This window comes from Piliocolobus tephrosceles, chromosome 8 (assembly GCF_002776525.5).
Source record: "Piliocolobus tephrosceles isolate RC106 chromosome 8, ASM277652v3, whole genome shotgun sequence".
Taxonomy (NCBI): Eukaryota; Metazoa; Chordata; class Mammalia; order Primates; family Cercopithecidae; genus Piliocolobus; species Piliocolobus tephrosceles.
This window is the reverse complement of record NC_045441.1, coordinates 102,639,776-102,650,577: the sequence shown is the minus strand read 5'-3', so window position 1 is coordinate 102,650,577 and position 10,802 is coordinate 102,639,776. Positions and strand designations below refer to the sequence as shown.

General features: G+C 32.9%; 1 pseudogene; it reads left to right on the top strand.

Moving 5' to 3' along the window:
• The first annotated feature begins 368 nt into the window (after nt 1-368).
• Nucleotides 369-10,802, top strand: part of LOC111520409 — a 17,234-nt pseudogene continuing 6,800 nt past the window's right edge.

Below are 10,802 nucleotides of genomic sequence, written 5' to 3'. Positions count from 1 at the left end.
ATTTCAGTAGAGGGCTACAAAATCCAATGAGTAGCAAAGGTAGGGAGTAGGGGTAGTCTAAGTGGGTGGTAACAGAGGCAAGGATGGAACTGCAAAGTGAATGGGGTCCAAGTATGAGCAGATGAGGTTGCTGTTATTCCCCAGAGGAGACAGCCAGGGACTCAACCAGATTATGAAAGGAGATAAGGGAAGCATTGCCTCAGGATGTTCATCTTCTCACATTGTTATGTCAAATTATCACCTGGCTCTTTTATAACTCTTTTTCCTTCTAGTGTGCTCTGAGCTCTCCTGCTAGCTTCAGTGGTTTTTCTGTGTACACACTTCAGTTTGTTAATTTATTTAACACAAATAAACTGAGAACAGCTAACATGTCGGACATTAAGCCAGATTCTAGAGGTACATACGCAGAAAAGAAGCATTCTTGTCACTCAGGGCAACTATAGTTCAAAGGGGAACAAGTGCCTAACTAATAACGATAGTGTAATGTTAACATTGCCATAATTGAAAATGATCGATTAAAACAGAAGCTAATACATAGTGTACACATACTATGTGCTTGCTATTATGCTAATTAAATATATTGTTTCTTGTTTCACCTTCACAGGATGAGACATTTACACTATTTTTATCTCTACTACAGAGCTAAAAACAAATATCTAATATTAGAATAAAATGAAACTGAGCTCATCAGGTGATTGAAACAATATGATATTTATCAAAGTATAGTGGCACTCAGCTGCATCCAAGTTATCAGAGTTCTTAAAATGTGGATTCCTGGGCTGCAACAGGCAATCTACTGAGTTCACATTTCTGAGGAAGGGTCTAGGGAATTTGTTTCTTCTTATACAATTTTGTTTTCCTTTAATGAGAGCAATTTTCAAAGCTATAGTAGAAATTTTACTAGACAATTTAAACTCTCTGTCTAGCAATGTATGTGTGTACGTGTGTATGTGTGTACATATAAAGATTGAAAACTACTGAAATAGGTGATTATATGTATCATTTAATATATGATATATGATGTATGATGTTTTTTATATTGATATATTATATATAATTTTATATTTATAATATAAAATTTTATATTTATAATATAAAATTATATATAATTTTAACATTAATTTAATATATATAATTTTATATTATATAATTTTATATTAATGTTATATATAATATATAATATATGATATATAATATGATATATAATATAAAATATATGATAGAAATGTCCTTTCTATGCTTCTAAAATATAATTTAAAACTAAATATAATAGAATTCAGATCTAAATGAAATTCAGTCATAACCACCAGATTGATTCTATTATTAAATAATCCACACTGCATTGTATCTTGTCCCAGTTATTAAATTATTATCTCAGATTTAGATTTAGTATTTTCACCCTTCCCTGATAACTACCTTTTAAAGATATTCTTGATTCTTATATTCCATTTTCAATTAAAATTTCCATCTTACGGCCGGGCGCGGTGGCTCAAGCCTGTAATCCCAGCACTTTGGGAGGCCAAGACGGGCAGATCACGAGGTCAGGAGATTGAGATCATCCTGGCTAATACGGTGAAACCCCATCTCTACTAAAAAATACAAAAAACTAGCCGGGCGAGGTGGCGGGCACCTGTAGTTCCAGCTACTCTGGAGGCTGAGGCAGGAGAATGGCGTAAACCCGGGAGGCGGAGCTTGCAGTGAGCTGAGATTGGCCACTGCACTCCAGCCTGGGCGAGACTCCGTCTCAAAAAAAAAAAAAATTTCCATCTTTCATTAAATATAATTTTATGGAAGGATACATGAAAAATCCAGCTGAATTCTCTATCAAGCTTTCATGTCTTTTCATGTATATAAATATATATGCAAAGGTTTATACATCAATTCCTGTTTTCTCTCAAAGTTTTAAGACAAGTTAAGGCTTATGAAATAAAATAGATGAAATAAGCAAAAATTGATAACAAAAATGAGGTCAATAAAATATTATACAGAGTGTTAATACAGAGCTAGGAGTGAGGTTCCTTCAGTCAAGAATAATATAACAAAATTAAAAATAGGTTATAGAGAGATATACACAATGTACATATGCGGCTAAGGAGGAAAATCAATGTCAATAAAAAATGAATATCTCTAATAACTCTTCAAGTATTTATGATAAACTTCAGGCTGATTTATTTCAATTATCTGATGCACACTTGTTTTTTCCCATATTACAGGATTATTTGATAGACTTAATGATTCTGTAAAAGAATGTATTTGTACAAATACAAGACTTTTTCAAAATGAAAAAATATCCAATGTCCAATGTTTTCTGGCTGAGTTTTTAGATATAAAGATGGTTGGGGCGTGTGCGTATATATATATATGCACACGCATATGTGTGTGTATACACACACATATATGAATGTTTTCCCCTTCTTCCTACCATGTGCCAAGAAAGTTTTAGCACTTTGAACTCACTGACTGTGGATCATCACTGCATCCAGACTACAGCTAGATGAACTTTCAGATTACTAAAAAATATAAAAGACACAATGGGTTAGTAAAGACAAAGAAAAACTAACTATAAGCTGTTTACATGAAACATATTTAAGGTAAAGTGCTACAGACTGAGACTGAAACCAAGTTAACAAAGAGTTTCCAGATACATTCATATAGGAAGAATGTGGGAGTTGATGTGTTACTACCAGAGAAGGTAGTTTTCAAGGTTAATAGAACTAAACAGAATTCTAGAAAGCACTAGATTATGATAAAAGATAGAAATATATATACATCCAAATTCTGCAAGTCACACACAATTTAGCAGGAAAATAACAGGACAAAACCTATAAGAAATGCAAGGACTTGATGAAACTACAATTATCCTAGGAGACTTCAATATGCTTCTTTTGCATTTGGATGTGACTGCTAGAGAAAAACATAAGTGAGAAGACAAAGGAGCTGCATAATACATGAATAAAATTGATTCTCTGGATACATTTAGAGCCTCTTTTACCAACAGAGTAGGACTATTTTATGATGTCTATGTAACTATTGAGTATCAATAGTTAAATGTTGATTAACTATATGGCAACCTAAATAATCTTTTTAAAGTAGATGTTTTCCAAGATATATATGTCTATCATAATGTAAGAAAATAAATATAAACAATAAATATTGTAACTAAATGCAGGCCTGGCTACTCACCACTTACAGAATCCAGTGACAACAGTGAGGTATGGTAGAAAGAAAGTGACTTTATTAACCAACACTAGTAATGGAGAAACAGCCAGATTCTCTTCCAAAGCAACCAATTCACACTTTAGGCTGGGAAGGAGAGCTTAAAAAGGGGAACTTGCAATGGGAGGCATGCTGGCAGACTGCTGAGTACAAGGTGGGAGTGTCTTGTTCTGGTGGTTATCTCAAGCCATGGTCCACCTGGAGTGTGGGCTGCTGTAATCTCATCAATGGCTGGGTTGTTGACTAACTGTCTTGAAGTAATCTCTGGATTTTTGTAGCTGGGTTTCTATGCTTGGTCTGTTTCAAGATTAGTTCCTGGAACTTCTAAGTAGGCATATAATTACATAGAAGCATACAGTTAGACAGATGTTCATAGTGTAAGGGAGTGTATGGTGACAAAGGGAGGGAAATGGTGTTTCGAAGAAAGTACATTTCAAGGCTATATTTTAAGACTAAGGAAAAGAAAAAAAGGTTTCTGCTTTAAGCTTTAAGGTTACATCTTGAGACTAGGGAAAAAAGAAAAAAAGTTTTAAATTGTATTTTCAGGCTAGACTGTTCAGTTACACAAGGGTATTTCAGTATCAGGAAATCTGTATAATCCATTATATCACCAGATTGAAAGATGTAAATAACATATGATTATATAGATAAATGATGAAAATGAATCTAGTAAAAATCAGAAGCCATTTAAAAAATAAATATACATATATCATGCCATTTCAGTTAGGATACAAATTAGATTTTGAAATAAAACTGGGCAAATTGTATGCAAATTATATAAAATTATAAATTGCCAAAAATAACTAAGAAAGTTTCTCAAATAAACAATATAGAAGAGAGATATAACAACAGAAAATATCACAAAAAACTGTAAAGCCACTGTAATGAAATCAAGAGACTATTGGCTTCGGATTAGAGATACAGAAAGGAAAATTCAGAAATACATCCCAGAACATACAAATTTACTAAATGACAAGGCAAGCATTTCAGCTGAGTAGGAAAACAAGAGATTATTTCATAAAGAGTGTTAGAACAACTAGAAATCTTGAAAAATACTCGTGTCTGAGAATTAAAAAGTACTATAAAATGTAAAATAAAAAACAGACATTGGCAATTTTGCAAGAACATGTAGGAAATTTGATATACAATATAGAGATAAGATGATTCTGGGTTTAGAACTGAAAATTTAAAATGTAATGAGAAAAGAAAAACACATTTGATGACATCTTCTTTAGGAAGTCATAAGAGCACTTACAATGTGTCAGTTATTCATTTTTAAAAAGTGCATTACTTATATAAATTCTTGTAACAATTGCCGTAAGGTAGTTATTATCATCTTTGTTTTATAGACAAGGATATTAATACATAGCTCACCCTATAGCTAGGAGCTTCTAACTAGGAACTTCTATGAAGCAAAAAATAAAAATAAAAACAAAAAAAAATTACCAAAGTCGGTAGACTAATCACAGATTTGTGGGACATTGCTCACTCCACAGAAAACAGATAGAGGGTTATTATGTGTGTAATACAAAAAGCTTGTACACATTGTTAAACTTTTAAAAAGGTGGGGAAAACAAGCAGCACAATAGACATAAAGGATATAAATATGCACTACACAGAATAACAAATCCAAGTGGCCAACTAATGTAAACAGAAATGCTTGAATCTGTAAGTAATAGGGGATTTGCCAGTTAACAATGAAATATCAATTATACCTACCCAAATGTTCAATGTTAATAAGAAGGTTTTTTTTTCCAGAGTTGAGTTTTCCAAAAGTCAGACCTCGTATTTGTTTACCATTAATTAATTCATACAGAGAGATATACACGTGCAGAATACTCAATAGAAAACTATTGTGTAAATACATCTGGTGTATGTTTATGTGTATTTGAAAACACTACCTGAAAGAAATCAATGTAGGTAGTAATTCCACAACTATTTGTAGCAGCTTTCTTACTTTGCCAGGTACTACCCCAGCCACTTTATACTCACCTTGTCATTTCATCTTCTCCACAGCCTTTCCAGGTAGCTACTGTTATAGCTCCCATTTTTTCTATGGTAAAACTGAAGTAGAGAGATGTTAGTGAAGTCATCCAATGTCACACAGCTCATAAGTAGAGGACTTAGGATTTGAACCTTGTTCCCTCTGACTTTGAGATGCCCAGTTATACTTCATGATGTGATGTAAACTGCCCAAAAGTATTCTTTTTTAAACACCATACTCCTATGTAATCTATTTTTTTCCTGTTATTAGTAAAGTTTTTATCATATGTGGAATGTCAAAAAATAATTGTTTACTTTAATAAAAAGAATAATCACTCTCTTTAAAATTGTCATTTCTACAGTGTTGATGAATATTAATTCTAAAGAGAGATTTCCCAATGATATCTATTATTTGGCTGTCTTAAAAAAAAATTCCTTCCAAAGAGACTTCAGAAAATCAATAATAAAACAAGGTTTGATGTCTTTAGGTAGAATTTAAGATTATATCAAGAAGATAAAGAGTATAAAATGACTGTAGCAGTTTCTACACTTAGTAAAACCAGAGTATAGTTTTTTTCAAAGTGACTAGCATTGACAAAAATTTTGAGAATAATTCGATAACTCAGAAAAAACTGTTTTAATTATAGTTTTAAAATGTTTAGTTTGCCAGAATAAAGTATCTTGGCTGATCACAGCAATTTTGGAAAGCCTAAATTTCCAAAATACTCAAAATATAGCATTTCTTAATTTGGGCTAAATCATGTGTTTGAACAAAAGTTTCCTTAGGCTAACTAAAAAAAAAAAAAAAAAAAGTGGTGAGGACAAGGGCAAATAGATGAAGTCTGCACTGAAAGCAGCCTGTTCAAATGAAGAATGCCAGAGTGGCAAAATAGTCACCAAGCAATTATTTAAGAGGGACATGTTTATTAGTTGTTTTTAAAATGCAGATCCAGTAATAATTTCAAGCTGTCTCCAATAAAGCTTAAACTCAATAAAAATACATTATAATTTTCAAAATGCTATGTTTTAAATAAATGCAAAAGTCACAAAGAAGAGCCCCAGGCTAAGCGTAAAAGTTACAGCTGTAGAAATTAATTTACATGAAAGAGCCATCATGCTTCCTTTAGAAATAACTTGCTAGGGGAAAACACAGCACTTTATATTCATAAAGAAACTCAAGAATTGAGGCAGGAGGCACTGACAGCTGCAATCATTTATATTTCAAACTCCTGGACATGTTATAGCATGCCTGCTAGATATGAGGTAGGATAGTAAAAGCAAAACAAAAGTTGATGAAAGAAACAGCCAGAAGGCCTTTAACACCTTTTCAGAAACCTACTGTTCAGATGTTCTTAAATTTTAAATCAAAATCATATCAATGGAAATTAATTTTATGCTATTAAATTCTCTGAATAAATATTTCCTGTGGTGTAGCTACATCACCCAATAAAACCCTTATAAAGAGAATTTTAAAGTTTTAATTAATTATTAAAAAGAAAGAATGGATTTCATGATACATTTACAAAAATGCTATAAAGTGTGACTACCTTAGGCCCAGTTCTTTAATTCTATTTAAAAGTTATTAACTGAGATCCTACTTTTTTTTAGGGCTCTAGTTGAATGTCTAATTAGAGTAAACTGTAGTCCACACTTCAGATTTTTCGATTTTGTCTTCATTCTTTTACTTCAGTGAAACATGACATTCACTCAAAGGAACTGGCTCTTCTGCTAAGAACCTGACAACTCTCTCTAGAAGAACTTCCTTTAAGGGCAGGCAGGTTAACCTAGGAAGCCAGGTCGAATGGGTCCTTAGGTCCAAAGAGTCCCACATTTACATTTCAGGAATATTTTGATGAGTATCTTTTGAAAATTTATATTACTTCTTATACTCACATGGTGATAGATGTCATTTAAATTTTTATTAATTTTTCATATCTCTCTTAAAAGCCCTGAAGATATTGATATGACATACCCACAAATATTTATATGTAAAACATATTAATATCTATATACACACTTACATACATACACACATATATATTTTCTTACACATATTTCTATATGTTTAAAAAGTTTCAGTACTTATGAGTGTTTTTTTTTCCTGGTGTTTCTGTATTCTTAAAACCTGGATTTCAGGTAATCTTTATTTGTTCTGAAATTTCAAGCGATATATTCAGCAAAGTATCTGTGTGACAGATATTCTAAGGCATTGCATATATGAGAATGAATTTTGTCTTCATTCATGAATAACAACTTGGCTACATATAGAGAATTTTGTGAAAAACAAAGAAAACTTTTCTTGGCTTACCCATATTTATTATTATTTCTCCTTCTCTTCATTGTTAAGTTTCTTAAATGCACGTGATCTACATTCCTCCCTCTCCCTTCTTATTGCCCCAGGTCTGCTTTGTTTTTTACTCTTTCATGGAGCCTGCAATCTTGATCATCACAAATGATCTCTCATTAGCAAATTTCCTTCCTGTTTGTTCAGGCATCATTATACATATATATCTCAAGTTTTATGTCTTCATATTTCAATAATCATATCCATTTGGATGATCCACTATTATCCCAAATTCAACTTGTATAATGGAGATACCCTTACTTCTCAAAACAAATATCATTTTCTCTATTAATGATACAAGCACCTTTCAATTACCCAGGATTAAACGTGAATTATTCTATGCTTTATGCCCCATCACAACAAATCCTTTATCAAGATCTGCCCATTCTTCAGAAAGCCATCTTTTGAAAGCGTTCATTCCCTCCTGTTCCAATACTACATAGGTCAGGCTCTAAATCACATCTGGTGCAGAGTTTGAAAAAAGTCCCTGAGCAAGTGTTTTATCTCCAGTTTCTTTCTCTCTAATACTCTGACATGAATTCATCTATGACTAAACCTCATAAAATTGTATCAAAATAATTTATTTTGGGAAAAACCTACCATGGCTTCTAATTTTATATAAAACAATACAGTCAAAGATTCCTTATCTGGAAATAAAAAACTTCAGAATCTGAGTTTAACTTACCTCACCAAGTGGATCTTTCAGTTCTTCCCTTTCCCACAAGTCTAGTCTATGCTTGTCACTTCAAAGCATCTTAGACACACTATATGTTAGCCTATTTATTATGCTATTTTTTAGATCTACTACAGTTCTAAATTTATTTGAAGTTTCTTGACTTTTAACACATGATATGATTTGGCTCTGTGTCCTTACCCAAATCTCATCTCAAATTATAATCCCCATAATGTCCACATGTCCAGGGAGGAACGAGGTGGGAGGTGACTGGATCATGGAGGCAGTTTCCCCCATGCTGTTCTCTTGATGGTGAGTGAGTTCTCGTGAGAGCTGATGGTTTTATAAGACAGTTTTCCCTGCTCTTGCTCTCATTCTGTATCTGGCCTGCTGCCATGTAAGACGTGCCTGCTTCCCCTTCCACCATAATTGTAAGTTTCCTGAGACCTCTTGAGCCTTGCAGAACTGTGAGTCAATTAAACTTCCTTTGTTGATAAATCACCCAGTCTCAGGTAGGATCTTTATAGCAGTGTGAGAACAGACTAATACAACACACAATTGAATTCCCACATAGCTTATAAAGCTTTTCCTAACCACTTCACTTTATGGTGAAAAAATCTCACATACTATGTTGGATTCATGATTATTCTATTTATTTGGTGCTTAAAACACAGATTTTTGTGATTGTAGTATTATATATATGTATGCATTAATACATTGCTGATATATACATTGCACATATTATTGCATTGTTTTATATAATTTAGCACAATAAACATGTTTTAAGCTCCTTTAGGAAAGCGCTATGTATTAAATGTATGTATAGCTATCGTTTTCATTAGAACAGAGCCTTGTCCATAGTTGATGCTAAATATATGCCTGCTAATAAATACATTAAAATACATAAAAAAGGAAAACTTTAGGCTGTCAGACAGTAGGGTTGATAAATTTAAAAGAAAAATGGTTTACTGAATGGGCCTGTAAGATGCAAGAATAACACATAAGGAAGAAATTTCCTAGAATTTCTATCAATATAAATCCTAATCTTATGGAAAATAATTCTATACCAGAAAGATTAGGGTTTTTTTTTTCTTTTATATGGACTAATTTCAGTAGGGGGAATAGTTTCTAAATTCCCTCATGTGAATTTGAAAGAATAAATTAAGATGTTTTTTGAGGCATTGATTCTAGCTTCAAGAAATAAAATTGATTTTAAAAGTTATGCTGATGATTCTTGGCATTGTGATTGTCAGTACAAGTCCTTAGAGTGGCCTCTTTCCAGGTCACTAAGAGAATTGCCATTATTGCTGGAGCTTCTGTCTCGGGGTAATTTTGAAACTACTATGTACACACACACACACACAAACACACGTATATATACACACACACACACACACCTACATACATATAAATATAATAATCATATACTATGAAAATTTAGACCTGGAAAGAGCCTCACAGACCACATATTCTAGTACATACAATATCGAGGAACATCACTTTCAATGGAAATTTAAGTTCTATTTGCTTATCAGGTTATATTTTAACAAAACTTTTTGAGACTTAACAGATTTGCTGAAATAAACCAGGTCATTGATGAATGAAGAAGAGCAGGCATCTAAACTTCACTCTTAAGTGTATCTGCCTCACACTGCCACCTATAGAAATAAGGTGCTACATGTTTTTAAGGTGCTTCCTATTGCACAGGATATGCTATAATGTAGAGTACTCCCAATAATTATGTTCTAGTAAAACAAGATTCTCAAGACTGCTGCATCCGGATTTGTTCACTTTTCCCACCTGCATTAGTCAGGGAAAGTCCACTCAGTATGAAACATTTTCTATAAAAATTATTGAAGGGCTTCTTTAGTCGAGGGTTATAAGTCAAGAGCAACACATTTTTAAAAAAATTTTTTAACTATTATTTTTGACTCAGGGGTACCTGTGCAGATTTGTTATATAGGCAAATTGCATGTCATGGGGGCTTGGTGTACAGATTGTTTTATCACCCAGGTAATAAGCATGGTACCCAATGGGTAGTTTTTCTATCCTCACCCTCCTCCTTCCCTCCACCCTTAGGTAGGCCCTGGTGTCTGCTGTTCCCATCTTTGTGTCCATGATCATTCACTGTTTAGCTCCCACTTACAAGTGAGAACATGCAGTATTTGGTTTTCTGTTACTGCATTAGTTTGCTTAGGATAATGGCCTCTGAGCTCCAACTATGCTGCTGCAAAGGGCATGATCTCATTCTTTTTTATGGCTGTGTAGTATTGCTTGGTGTTTAAGTACCACATGTTCTTTATCCAGTCTACCATTGATGGGAATTTAGGTTGATAATCACAAAACAAATTTTCATAAAAGAAAACAAATTGAGTGTGTGTGTATATACATATACATAAACTCTTTCTTTCTTTCTCTTTCTCCTTTCTCCTTTCTTTCCTTCTTTCTTTCCTTTCTTCTTTCTTTCTTTCTTTCTTTCTTTCTTTCTTTCTTTCTTTCTTTCTTTCTTTCTTTCTTTCTTTCTTTCTCTCTCTCTTCCTTCCTTCCTTCCCTGTTTGCTTGCTTGCTTTTCTTTTCTTTCTTTCT